This window comes from Hemitrygon akajei, chromosome 18 (assembly GCF_048418815.1).
Source record: "Hemitrygon akajei chromosome 18, sHemAka1.3, whole genome shotgun sequence".
NCBI lineage: Eukaryota > Metazoa > Chordata > Chondrichthyes > Myliobatiformes > Dasyatidae > Hemitrygon > Hemitrygon akajei.
In genome coordinates, this window is record NC_133141.1 from 4,449,156 (window position 1) to 4,462,716 (window position 13,561).

A 13,561-nucleotide genomic window follows, 5' to 3' on the forward strand; every position below is an offset into this window, starting at 1 on the left:
CATAGTTTCCACATCCTTCCTGTAGTGAGGTGAACAGAACTGAGCACAGTACTCCAAGTGGGGTCTGACCAGGGTCCTATATAGCTGCAACATTACCTCTCGGCTCCTAAACTCAATCCCATGATTGATGAAGGTCAATGCACCATACACCTTCTTAATCACAGAGTCAACCTGTGTGGTAGCTTTGAGTGTCCTATGGACTTGGACCTCAAGATCCCTCTGATCCTTCACACTGTCAAGAGTCTTACCATTAATACTATATTCTGACATCATATTTGACCTATTAAAATAAACCACCTCATACTTATCTGGGTTGAACTCCATCTGCCACTTCTCAGCCCTGTTTTGCATCCTATTGATGTCCCATTGTAACCTCTGACAGCTCTCCACACTATCCACAACACCCCCAACCTTTGTGTCATCAGCAAATTTACTAACCCATCCCTCCACTTTCTCATCCAAGTCATTTATAAAAATCACAAAGAGTAAGGGTCCCAGAACAGATCCTTGAGGCACACCACTGGTCACCGACCTCCATGCAGAATATGATCCGTCTGCAACCTCTCTTTGTCTTCTGTGAGCAAGCCAGTTCTGGATCCAAAAAGCAAGGGCCCCTTGATTCCATGCCTCCATACTTTTTCAATAAACCTTGCATGGGGTACCTTAACAAATGCCTTGCTGAAATCCATATGCACTACATCTACTGCTCTACCTTCATCAATGTGTTTAGTCACATCCTCAAAAAATTCAATCAGACTCGTAAGGCACAACCTGCCTTTGACAAAGCCATGCTGACTACTCCTAATCATATTATGACTCTCCAAATGTTCATAAACCTGCCTCTCAGGATCTTCTCCATCAACTTACCAACCACTGAAGTTAAGTAATCTAAATGTATAAATCTTGAGATGGCCATTGAATAATATGAAAATTAATTTTTTCTATTTAGTTATCTAACACTATTTTACCTCAATCACTAGTTCATTCAAAAGGGGTGTGCATAACTGAAAATGGAAAATGTAGCTCTCTTCACTTCCTTAGTATTTTACAGTCAATGAGATAGTGTCAGACAAAAGGAGTGAGAGGATTACAAAAAGGAACTGACCTCTAATGTGACTCACCACAGTAAATATTTGCTAAATGTAGGAGCAAACTGAAAGGCACATGGAATTTGTGTTCAAAATAATGAGCAACTTATTAGAAACTGGTGCGCACTAGAAGACCAGTCAAAGCTGATCTTTTGGCAGTGTTAATAGTTTTGGACCATTCACTTGGCCGATGGCAATCAGTATGTCATTTGGTTATCAATGTTTATCCTGGTCAGAAAGCACAATGATTACAGCATTTGTTTCTTGTCAAGATGTGGAGATATTGCAGGGACGAGCCCAAAGACTGATTCCCAGTGCCAGACATCTGAGTTAAAGGATGAACTAGGGCTTTCAGTTTAAGTTATCGGTTCAATAACATGCTGGACACTCTTCCCTCTAAGCTATGCAGTACTGTGCAGTACCTGAAATGCTCTCATGCACGTTGCCTTTGTTAATGAGATTATGTTAATGACATTTTGATAACAGAATGATTGTGACAGGAAGACTTAATTAAGTAACAGACTAGGTCCTGATTTCAAAATAAAATGATTATCCACAGGTCTAACAGTAAATCCAATTTTGTATGACAACAATGGATGCAGGCTATAACTCCTGAACCTTGGATGTCATCACTGCTGCATTCCATATCTCTACTTCTAGGCTTTGTCTGCGGTTCCCTGTCACCAAATCAACACCATCTACATATCTGTTTACTAGTTACTAGCCCTTGCTATTCATTCCCTTATGACAGTGAAGGTGTGGCATAAAGACATGGATAGATATATCTGACAAACACTGACAAATCTATTCTCGTTCTGGCTTTACTGTACTTGAAGCCAAATGTCTATCTAAATAAACATTGTAATATTTGTCACATGTCATTAATGCCCATGTGCTGAATAATCACTCAATTAACTCAAAAGTTTGTGAAGTTCCTAAAAAGGTTGCTGTTTGATTTCTACCTGGCGTATTAGTGGAAAAATTAAGCAGAGAAGGTGACATAGCATCAGAATATGTAGAATCTTTGTGGGTAGAGTTAAGAAACTGCATGGGTAAAAGACCCTGATGAGAATTATATACAGGCTTCCGAACACTAGCCAAGATGTGGCCTGACAAGGGAAACCAAAAACGGCATAAAAACAAAAAGAGGGCATGTAATACAGCAAAAAATAGTGGGAAGTTAGAGGATTTGGAACCTTTTAAAAACCAACAGAAGGCATAAAGAGAGAAAATGTGAAATATGAAGGTAAGCTAGCCAATAACATCAAAGAGAATACAAAAAGTTTTTTCAGATATATTAAGAGTAACAGAGAGACGAGAGTGGATTTTGGACCATTGGTAAATGACACTGGAGAGGTAATAAGGGGAGACAAAGAAATGGCGGAGAAATTTAATAAGTATTTTGCATCAGTCTTCACTGTGGAAGGCACTAGCAGAATGCCAGAAATGCAAGAGTGCCAGGGGGCAAAAGTGACTGTTGTTGCTATTACAAAGGAAAAGGTGCTTGGGAAGCTTAAACCTAGCAATTATAGGCTTGTCAGTTTGACGTCAGTGGTGGGTAAGTTAATGGAAAGTATTCTTAGAGATAGTATATATAATTATCTGGATAGAAAGGGTCTGATTAGGAACAGTCAACATGGATTGGTGCGTGGAAGGTCATGTTTGACAAATCTTATTGAATTTTTTGAAGAGGTTACTAGGAAAGTTGACAAGGGTAAAGCAGTAGATGTTGTCTATATGGACTTCAGTAAGGCCTTTGACAAGGTTCTGCACAGAAGGTTAGTTAGGAAGGTTCAATCGTTAGGTATTAATATTGAAGTAGTAAAATGGATTCAACAGTGGCTGGATGGGAGATGCCAGAGAGTAGTGGTGGATAACTGTTTGTCAGGTTGGAGGCCGGTGACTAGTGGTGTGCCTCAGGGACCTGTACTGGGTCCAATGTTGTTTGTCATATACATTAATGATCTGGATGATGGGGTGGTAAATTGGATTAGTAAGTATGCAAATGATACTAAGGTAGGTGGCATTGTGGATAATGAAGTAGGTTTTCAAAGCTTGCAGAGAGATTTAGGCCAGTTAGAAGAGTGGGCTGAACGATGGCAGATGGAGTTTAATGCTGATAAGTGTGAGGTGCTACATTTTGGTAGGAATAATCCAAATAGGACATGCATGGTAAATGGTAGGGCATTGAAGAATGCAGTAGAACAGAGTAATCTAGGAATAATGGTGCATAGTTCCCTGAAGGAGGAATCTCATGTGGATAGGGTGGTGAAGAAAGCTTTTGGTATGTTGGCCTTTATAAATCACAGCATTGAGTATAGGAGTTGGGATGTAATGTTAAAATTGTACAAGGCATTGGTAAGGCCGGATTTGGAGTATTGTGTACAGTTCTGGTCACTGAATTATAGGAAAGATGTCAACAAAATAGAGAGAGTACAAGAGAAGATTTACTAGAATGTTACCTGGGTTTCAGCACCCAAGTTACAGGGAAAGGTTGAACAAGTTAGGTCTTTATTCTTTGGAGCGTAGAAGGTTGAGGGGGGACTTGATAGATGTATTTAAAATTATGAGGGGGATAGATAGAGTTGATGTGGATAGGCTTTTTCCATTGAGAGCAGGGGAGATTCAAACAAGAGGACATGAGTTGAGAGTTAGAGGGCAAAAGTTTAAGGGTAACACGAGGGGGAATTTCTTTATTCAGAGAGTGGTAGCTGTGTGGAACGAGCTTCCAGTAGAAGTGGTAGAGGCAGGTTCGGTATTGTCATTTAAAGTAAAATTGGATAGGTATATGGACAGGAAAGGAATGGAGGGTTATGGGCTGAGTGCGGGTCAGTGGGACTAGGTGAGAGTAAGCATTCAGCATGGACTAGAAGAGCTGAGATGACCTGTTTCTGTGCTGTAATTGTTATATGGTTATATGTTTATATGGTCTGAAGGTAGTTAAGTCACCTGGACCAGATGGACTACACCTCAGAGTTCTGAAAGAGGTTGTTGAAGGGATTGTGGGGGCGTTAGTAATAATCTTTCAAGAATCAATTGATTCTGGCATGGTTTCAGAGTGACGAATTGCAAATGTCCCTCCACACTTTAAGAAGTGGTGGGGTAGAAGAAACAAAATTGTAGACCACTTAACTTGAATTCAGTGGTTGGCAAGATGTTGGAGTCTATTACTAAATATGAGGTTTCGGAGTCCTTGGAGGCATATGATAAATAATCTTAGATCATAATGGTTTCCGTAAGGGGAATCTTGCCCGATGGATCTGTTGGAATCTTTAGTGGAAATAAAAGGCAGGATAGACAAAGGAGAGTCAGTGGCTGTTGTTTATTTGGATTTCAAGAAGGTCTTTGACAGGGTGCCAAACGTGAGGCTTCTTAGCAAAATAAGAGCCCATCACATTAAGGGAAAGATACTTGAATGGATAGAAGATTGGCAGGAGGCAGAGTGGGAATAAAGGGGACCTTTTTTGGTTGGCTGCTGGTGATTAGTGGTGTTCCACAGGGGTTGGCGTTGAGACCACTTCTTTTAACATTGTATGTCAATGAATTGGATGAAGGATTTGATGGTGTTGTGGCCAAGTTTGTGGACAATACAAAGATAGGTGGAAGAGCAGGTAGTATTAAGGAAGCTGGGTGTCTGCAGAAGGACTTGAACAGATTGGGGAATGGGAAAAGTGTCTGATAGAATATAATGTAGGGAAGAGCATGGTCATGCACTTTAGCAGAAAGAATAAAGGCATGGAGTATTTTGTAAATGATGAGAAAATTTAAAAACCAGAGGTGCAAGTGGACTTGTGACTCCTCATGCAGGAATCCCTAAAGATTAACTTGCCAGTTGGGTCAGTAGTTTGGAAAGCAAATGGAATGTTCACATTCATTTTGAACAGAACTGGAAGATAAAAGCAGGGATATAGTGCAGAGACTTTATAAGGCATTGGTCAGATCTCACTTGGAATATTGTGAGCAGTTTTGGGTGCCTTATCTAAGAAAGGATGTGCTGGAATTGGAGAGGAATCCAGAGGAGGTTCATAGGAATGATCCCAGGAATAAAGGGGTGAACATATGAGGAGCGTTTGACGGCTCTGGGCCTGTACTTGCTGGAACTTAAAAGAATGCTGGGGGGAATCTAATTGAAACCTATCGAATATTAAAAGGTCTGGATAGAGTGATGGATAGAGTGATGTGGAGAGGATGTTTTCTACAATGGGGGAGTCTAGGATCAAAGGGCATGGCCTTAGAATTGAGGTATGTCCATTTAGAACACAGATGAGGAAAAATTTCTTCAGCCAGAGGGTGTTGAATCTGTGGAATATTTTTCCCACAGGTGGCTGTCCAGGCCATGTAAGGGGGGGGGGGGAGGGTTGATAGGTTCTTGATTAATCAGGGCATCCAAGGTTATGGGGAGAAGGCAGGAGAATGGGGTTGAGAAGGATAATTAATCAGCCATCATGGAATGGTGGGTCAAACAGCCTAATTCTGCTCCTAGGTCTTGTGGTATAGTGATAATCCAGTAGCATATTTAGGCACAAAGTTCACATCAAGCCAAAGTTGAGAAGTTTGTGAAGATTCAGCATGTCACCTAAAACTTTGACAAAATTCTGTTAGATGTGTGGATACAACCCTCCCTACCATTGAGCACATGTACATGGAGTGTTGTCACAGGAAAGCAGCATCCATCATCAGGGACCCCCACCACCCAGGACATACTCTCTTTCTCACTGCTGCCATCAGGAAGAAGATACAGGAGCCTCATAACCCACACCACCAGGTTCAGGAGTAGTTATTATCGCTCAGCCATCGGGCCCTTGAACCAGAGGGGATAACTTCACTGAACTTCACTCGCCCCATCACTGAACTGTTCCCACAAACTATGGACTCACTTACACAGACTCTTCATCTCAAGTTCTTCACATTTATTGCATAATAGTAATATTATTCTTACTATTATTTATGTTTTGTATGTGCACAGGTTGTTTTCTTTTGTACATTGGTTGGGGGCAGTCTTTCATTGATTCTATTGAGTTTTTTGTATTTACTGTGAAAGCCTGCAAGAAAATGAATCTCAGGATTATATTTGATGACGTTTTTGTACTTAGATAATAAATTTACTTTGAACTTTAAACTTGGATTTTTGAAAGTTAAGAAAATTGGGATGAATGATGTAAAGTGTTTTAAGGAAGGCATTGATGATGAAAAATCAGTGGTGAGGTTTAGGTAGAGATTTCCAGAGTTTCTGTTGGATTTGGAAGGAGATGGACCATAATTGCTAGCAGAAAAAGTGCTGGATTTGTGCATGTTGAAGGAAAGCAGGGAACCTGGAGGATTACAGTGATACGGTTAGGTTTGAAGACCCTCTAAAGCAGTGTCCTAAACTGAAATGCGTCATATGGTGAAATTCAGCTGAGTTCTTATTTTTTCAGTTTGGCAGCCTGCCATCATAAACTTAATGTATTATAGAAAACTGTACATTGTTATGGAGTTTTATCTATTGCATCTGGTAAACCTGTGCCAGAGAGGTGGCATGAGGAAAGGGAATTTCACTATGAACCAGTTCCTATATAAATCATTCATCCATTTCCTGGAGCATCTGTGAGATATTTTGGTTTTCATTTGGTTCTGTGCAACTGCCTTTGGAAAATATGGCTACCATGTAAATCTAGACTATTGTTAGATTTAGCAAAGTGTGTTTTGACTGTATATTGAGTGTGATGTAAAATGATTGAGGATTGTGTCTGAAATACAGAAATGTAGCTGACAATTTGACTCTCCATTTGTCAGGCAGATCATGTGCTGTCCTTCAGCCTGGTCAAATCTTTGCTCTGCAGTCAGTTGTTAATATTGTAGATTTTGATTTGGAAGTATAAAAGCTGAAGAAGTGTAATCAGAACAACCACTGAAATGCCAATCAGCAGGTGGAAGCTCTCAGTTCCTTTATCCTTTTGTTGGATCATGGCAGGGGTGTTTCTCATTTACTTGTTCTGCTTTGACTTCCTTCAGCTGCTTCCCAATGGCTGAATTATGTCTACTGTGGCTTCAGATCTCATGATACTCTTTCCCAAAGAGAATTAACAATTACACTTGGATTTCTGAATCAGAATCAGAATCTGGTTTAATATGACTGGCATACAGTATGTCATGAAATATGTTGTTTTGGAGCAGCAGTAAATTGCAATATCAGAAACTATAAATAACAATAACATGTATATACAAAAATGAAATTAAATAAGTAGTGCAAGAAGAGAAAAATAATACCAAGGTAGTGTTCATTGCCATTCAAAAACCTGATGGTGGAGGGGAAGAAGTTGTTCCTGAAACACTGAGTGCATACCTTCAGGCTCCTGTACCTCCTCTTTGTTGGTAGCAATGAGAAAAGGACATGTCCTGGGTGATGGGGGTCCTTAATGATGGATGTGGCCTTTTTGAGGCATTGTCTTTAGAAGGTGTCCTTGATGCTGGGGAGGTCAGTTCCCCATGATGGAGCTGGGTGAGTTTATAACCTTCTGCAGCTGTTTCTGATCCTGTGTCGTGGCCCCTCCATACCAGATGGTGATGCAACCAGTTAGAATACTCTCCGTGGAACATCTATAGGAATTTGTGGGAGTCTTTCGTGACATATCAATTCAAAGGATGTCTGAAACTCAGTAACTGAACTGAAGTAGGGTAAACAATAGATATCTTGTACTGCAGTTACAGATCCTCCCTGGTTATGAAAGCACGACCTGTGAGCATCCTGTACGTACAAATGAGTGTTCAGAGAGCAGCAAGATGGATGCGATGGATTTGACAGCTGCTGTGGGGCTACAGGCAGATTCTGTTGGAGAGTGGCACATTTCCACTTGCTTTCTCTCCCTGACCCCACCAGCCATATCAACTGGGTGTTGATGCACTCTCTCACTCACAGATTCAGTACAGTTGACTGGCAGCAGCTCTCCCCGTGCCTGGTCACTGTCCAATCACACCCATTTCTGTGATCCTCTCCCACACATTGTTTTCTTTTCTGACTTAAGAATAGTACAGATTGTGAACATTTTTCAGGAACAGACCCTGTCATAATGTGGGGAGAGCTTGTATTAAATGAGGGTGGTGAAAGCGTGGAATGAGCTGTCATTGCAAGTGGTGGATGCGATTTCGATGTCAATGCTAAAGAGAAGTTTGTATAGGTACATGGATGGTAGGAGTATGGAGGGCTATAGTCCAAATGCAGTTTTGTGGGACTAGGCAGTTTAAATGCATTGGCATGGATTAGATGGGATGAAGGGCCTATTTTTGTGCTGCAGTTTTCTATGACTGTAACTCTATAAGAAGCACTGACATTGGTAGCCATGTATAAGATACAAGTTACTCTTGTGGCCTATATACTGTGATTAAGGGAGCTCAGTAGGCATGTGTTAAATACCTTGTACCTCCAATGACTGTACTCGGTAGTTGCAAGTAGACATGGAAACCTCCCCTCCACAATGTTGCAGGAAGTAGTGCTGCTGCACCATAACTCCTGTGACACTGCTACAGTGCTGACCTCAGACACTGTCTGTGCGGAGCTGGCATAGAAACATAGAAACCTACGGCACAATACAGGCCCTTCGGCCCACAAAGTTGTGCCGAGCACGTCCCTACCTTAGAAATTACTAGGCTTACCTATAGCCCTCTATTTTACTAAGCTCCATGTACCTATCCAAAAGCCTCTTAAAAGACCCTATCATATCCACCTCCACAAAGTTGCCGGCAGCCCATTCCACATACTCACCACTCTCTGAGTAAAAAACTTACCCCTGACATCTCCTCTGTACCTACTCCCAAGCACTTTAAACCTGTGTCCTCTTGTGGCAACCATTTCAGCCCTGGGGAAAAGCCTCTGACTATCCACACGATCAATGCCTCTCATCATCTTGTATACCTCTATCAGGTCACCTCTCATCCTCCTTCACTCCAAGGAGAAAAGGCCGAGTTCACTCAACCTATTCTCATAAGGTATGCTCCCCAATCCAGGCAACATCCTTGTAAATCTCCTCTGCACCCTTTCTATGGCTTCCTATAGTTTCGACCCTTTCTATAGTTTCCACATCCTTCCTGTAGTGAGGTGACCAGAACTGAGCACAGTACTCCAAGTGGGGTCTGACCAGGGTCCTATACAGCTGCAACATTACCTCTCGGCTCCTAAATTCAGTTCCACAATTGGTGAAGGCCAATACACCGTATGCCTTCTTAACCACAGAGTCAACCTGCGCAGCAGCTTTGAGTGTCCTATGGACTCGGACCCCAAGATCCCTCTGATCCTCCACACTGTCAAGAGTCTTACCATTAATACTATATTCTGACATCATATTTGACCTTCCAAAATGAACCACTTCACACTTACCTGGGTTGAACTCCATCTGCCACTTCTCAGCCCAATTTTGCGTCCTATCGATGTCCCGCTGTAACCTCTGACATTTGGAACATCTGGGCTGACATACACAGGCCATCCCTGGGTTTTAATCACCTGTCTTATGGATATTTGCTCCCATACTACCATATTCGAATGTCCAACACATGTCAATACTTTGTTCCTATGAATGGCAGAACTAGTTTCCTCTCTTTGTCCACTTTCAGTAGTTTTTCTTTTTTTTTGTCAGTCTTAGGTACTTTTGATGCCATCTATTACAACATTTGGATTCCTATATGGAGTGATTTTTTGTTTATACTTTCTGAAAAATCAACTTATGGATGTCTGTAAAAACGAAACCTGCCAGAAAGGATGTGACTGAAGCACTTAAAATCCTGATTGTGGATGTGGTGAATATACTTTCTGTTATTGAAGAATTGAGAACCAAGATCACTGTTGTGAAGATGGAGGTGAGGAGGAATTTCTTCCCTCTCTCTCAATACATTATGAGTCATTGGACCTCTCACCCTCAGAGCACAGTAGAAGTTGAATTGGGGAATATTTAGATAGGTCCTTGATAAGAAAGTAGATAAAAGGCTACAGTGATTATTGGGAAAGCATGGCTCAGATTACAGTCATATACATATTCTGACAATGTATGGTAGTACTTCAGATCTTGGGGAGTTCCCACAGATCGATAACGAGTGCATAATGACTCATTTCTGACATTTAAGAAATTACTTTTAAATTTTATCGGCACACAGTGTTGCACTTCAAGTTCCTACATAATCTCCCACCCCCCATCCTCATCACATTCTACCAGGGGTTGTATTGAGAGCATCCTGAGCAGCTGTATCATTGCCTGGTTCGGAAATTGCACCATCTCAGATCGCAAGACCCTGCAGCGGATAGTGAGGTCAGCTGAGAAGATCATTGGGGTCTCTATTCCCGCCATCATGGACATTTACACTACACGCTGCATCCGCAAAGGAAACAGCATTATGAAGGACCCCACGCACCCCTCATACAATCTCTTCTCCCTCCTGCCGTCTGGGAAAAGGCACCGAAGCATTCGGGCTCTCACGACCAGACTATGTAACAGTTTCTTCCCCCAAGCTATCAGACTCCTCAATACCCAAAGCCTGGACTGACACCTTGCCCTATTGTCCTGTTTATTATTTATTGTAATGCCTGCTCTGTTTTTGTGCACTTTACGCAGTCCTGTGTAGGTCTGTAGTCTAGTGTAGTTTTCTCTGTGTTGTTTTTTTTACGTAATTCAGTCTAGTTTTTGTACTGTGTCATGTAACACCATGGTCCTGAAAAACTTTGTCTCATATTTACTATGTACTGTCCCAGCAGTTATGGTCGAAATGACAATAAAAGTGACCTGACTTGATCATCTTCTATAACAAACAAAATTATGACATTTTTTGGTTCATTGAATTTCAGCAGGTAATTAGAAAAACTCACAACCAAAGTGCTGTGCACAGTACTCTTCTGTATATTGAAGGAAGGATCTTAGTACATTGCAAGCAGTTCAGAGAAGGTTTGTTAGACTGACACCTAAAATGTACACTTTATTTTATGAGAAGATGTTGGAAATTTGAGGCTTGTCTCCATTTAATAAGCAAGGAAGTGAGATTACCAGAGAAGAAATCCAGTTCAGTCTATTTATGTACTAACAACACTGACTAAAAACCCAAGTTATCCTATCTGATTAAATAAAGCTCAGGGTGCACTTTTTTCAATACTACCTTACTGACTATTGCTCATGTGGGTATCTGCTAGAACCATTCAGATCCAAAGCTTATCATAGCATCATCCTTGAATTCAAAAGAATTGTTGTAGTACAGGCGAAGGCCATTCAGACCAGTAGATCATTGTGGAACAGTCTGTTAGTTGGTGTCACACAAGTTATTTTCCCTTAAATTCTAATCCTGTTTTCTTTTGAAGATCTAGATCATAAACGCACATATAAGTTTCCTATTTTGTCTTCTGCCCATCACTTTGAATCTATGCCCTGAGATACTAAAAACATCTGCTTAAAGGTACCAGCTTCTTTCAAATGAAGGAGTTTCCAAGCTTTTTTATGCCATGGACCAGTACCAGTAAGCAAAGGGTCCATGGACCCCAGGTTGGGAACCCCTGCCCTAATTACTTATAAACACCTTTTGCGATCTTGTACACCTCTCTGTTTACTCTAAGCTTCCAAACTTATGGTTGAATTACTGCTTCTCATGATTCCAGAGGAAAGATAGACTGTCCTTGGGATCCAAATAAGTATGATCTCAAAAAGTTGAAATCAGTGGAATCAGATGAGCAGATTTCTACTGGTTGGATTATAACATAGGTTCATGATTATGGTTCTACTTGGTGTAACCTAATTATCTTAACCTCCCCTCACCTTCTTACTCTGACTTCTCATCTTTTTTCTCTAGCCCTGATGAAGAGCCTCAGCCCAAAACGTCGACTGTACTCTTTTCAATAGAAGCTGCCTGGTCTGCTGTGTTCCTCCAGCATGTTGTGCGTGTTGCTTAGCCCTAATATATTGTTATAAGAGTTCCTCAGGGCAAGTGATCCTTGATTACCTTGATTTTAAGTTCAGAACAAGAGACAGTTCTTTCTGCATAATGTACAGTTCCATTTGTAATCCAGACAATGAAGCAATGTAGTTCAGGAACATCAATACATGAACAGTGTTCTGGCTTGGTCTCGTTGAAGTAAACACACTACGTCACATGTGCCAGAAGAAAGTCATCTATTCTAAGTACCTGCCATTGACATTAAGTTGTATTATCATTGATAAGCCTCCCACCATTGGTACCCTGACCTGAGCTTTAATAAGAGTAGCTATATAAATATTTATGACTCTGAGAAATGGGAAATGTTCCATATTATCTCATGGGAGGTCATTTTGCTCATTGGATTTCTTCTGGCTCCCAGCAAAGCAATCCCATGTGTTCCATTCCCCCTCTCCTTATATCCCCAATTATCCTGCAACTCACTTTCTTCCTCATGACCATCAATTTCCCTTAGATTCTTTTGCCATCCATCCACACCAAGGACCTATTGATCCAAGGTCCTTGGAATGCTAGAGGGAACCAGAGCACTTGGGGGAAGCCCAGGCACTTATGGAGAGAATGTGCATACTCGATGCAAACAGCACTTGAGGTCAGGATTGAACCTAACTTGCTGGAGCTGAGAAGTAGCATCAATACATAGTTACATTTCTGTAGCAAATAATTCAGTTGCTGATTCCACAAAACACATCTGCCCTGCAAGTTGTGCAAGGGGAGTGTGGAGGTACATTCTCCACCAGCCTACATGGCTACTGTTCTGGTGGTAATCAAAAAGTATGACACCCTCTGGGAAAAGCTTATGCTTCATTGACACTCCATTGACCACCCTGATCATAACTTCCTTTCACTACCAGTTCTCTGTAGTGTAGAATGTACATTGGATGAGATGTGCAGAGAAACTCAACAAGGTTTTTTCGGTTACAGCATCTAACATCTCTTTCTCTGAGAGACACGAGAGGCAGGTGCATAGAACATATGATAACAAGACCATAATGAATAGGAGGAGAATTAGGCCACTCGGACATCAAGTTTGCTCCATCATTCTATCATGGCTGACTTATTATCCGTCTCAACCCTATTTCTCTTCCTTTCTCCCTGTAACCTTTGATGCCCTGACTAACCAAGAACCTTTCAATCTCCGCTCTAAATATATTCAATAACTTGGCCTCCTCAGCCGTCTGTGGCAATGAATTCCACAGATTCACCACCATCTTTAGGGGTCCCTTCAAGATCATGTGCTATTCCAATTTGTAAATACAGATTGTCATTCAGCAGCGATCAGCCAAACCCTGAAGCCCTCTACCTAACAACACTACACTGCATCAGTTGTAAAAATATGATTCAATTCCACCTCCACGACAGTAAGTCTAGTCTTTCCAATTACATCCACGTACCTTGTTAAAGTTAAGGTATGTGGTAGGCATGGGATAGGTAAATCCCAAGCTATTGAATACTAACTGGTGAATCAGAATTGGGTGGTGCATGGCTGTTTTTCATCATTCTGTGCATGATGCATTTCTAACCTACATTAGATT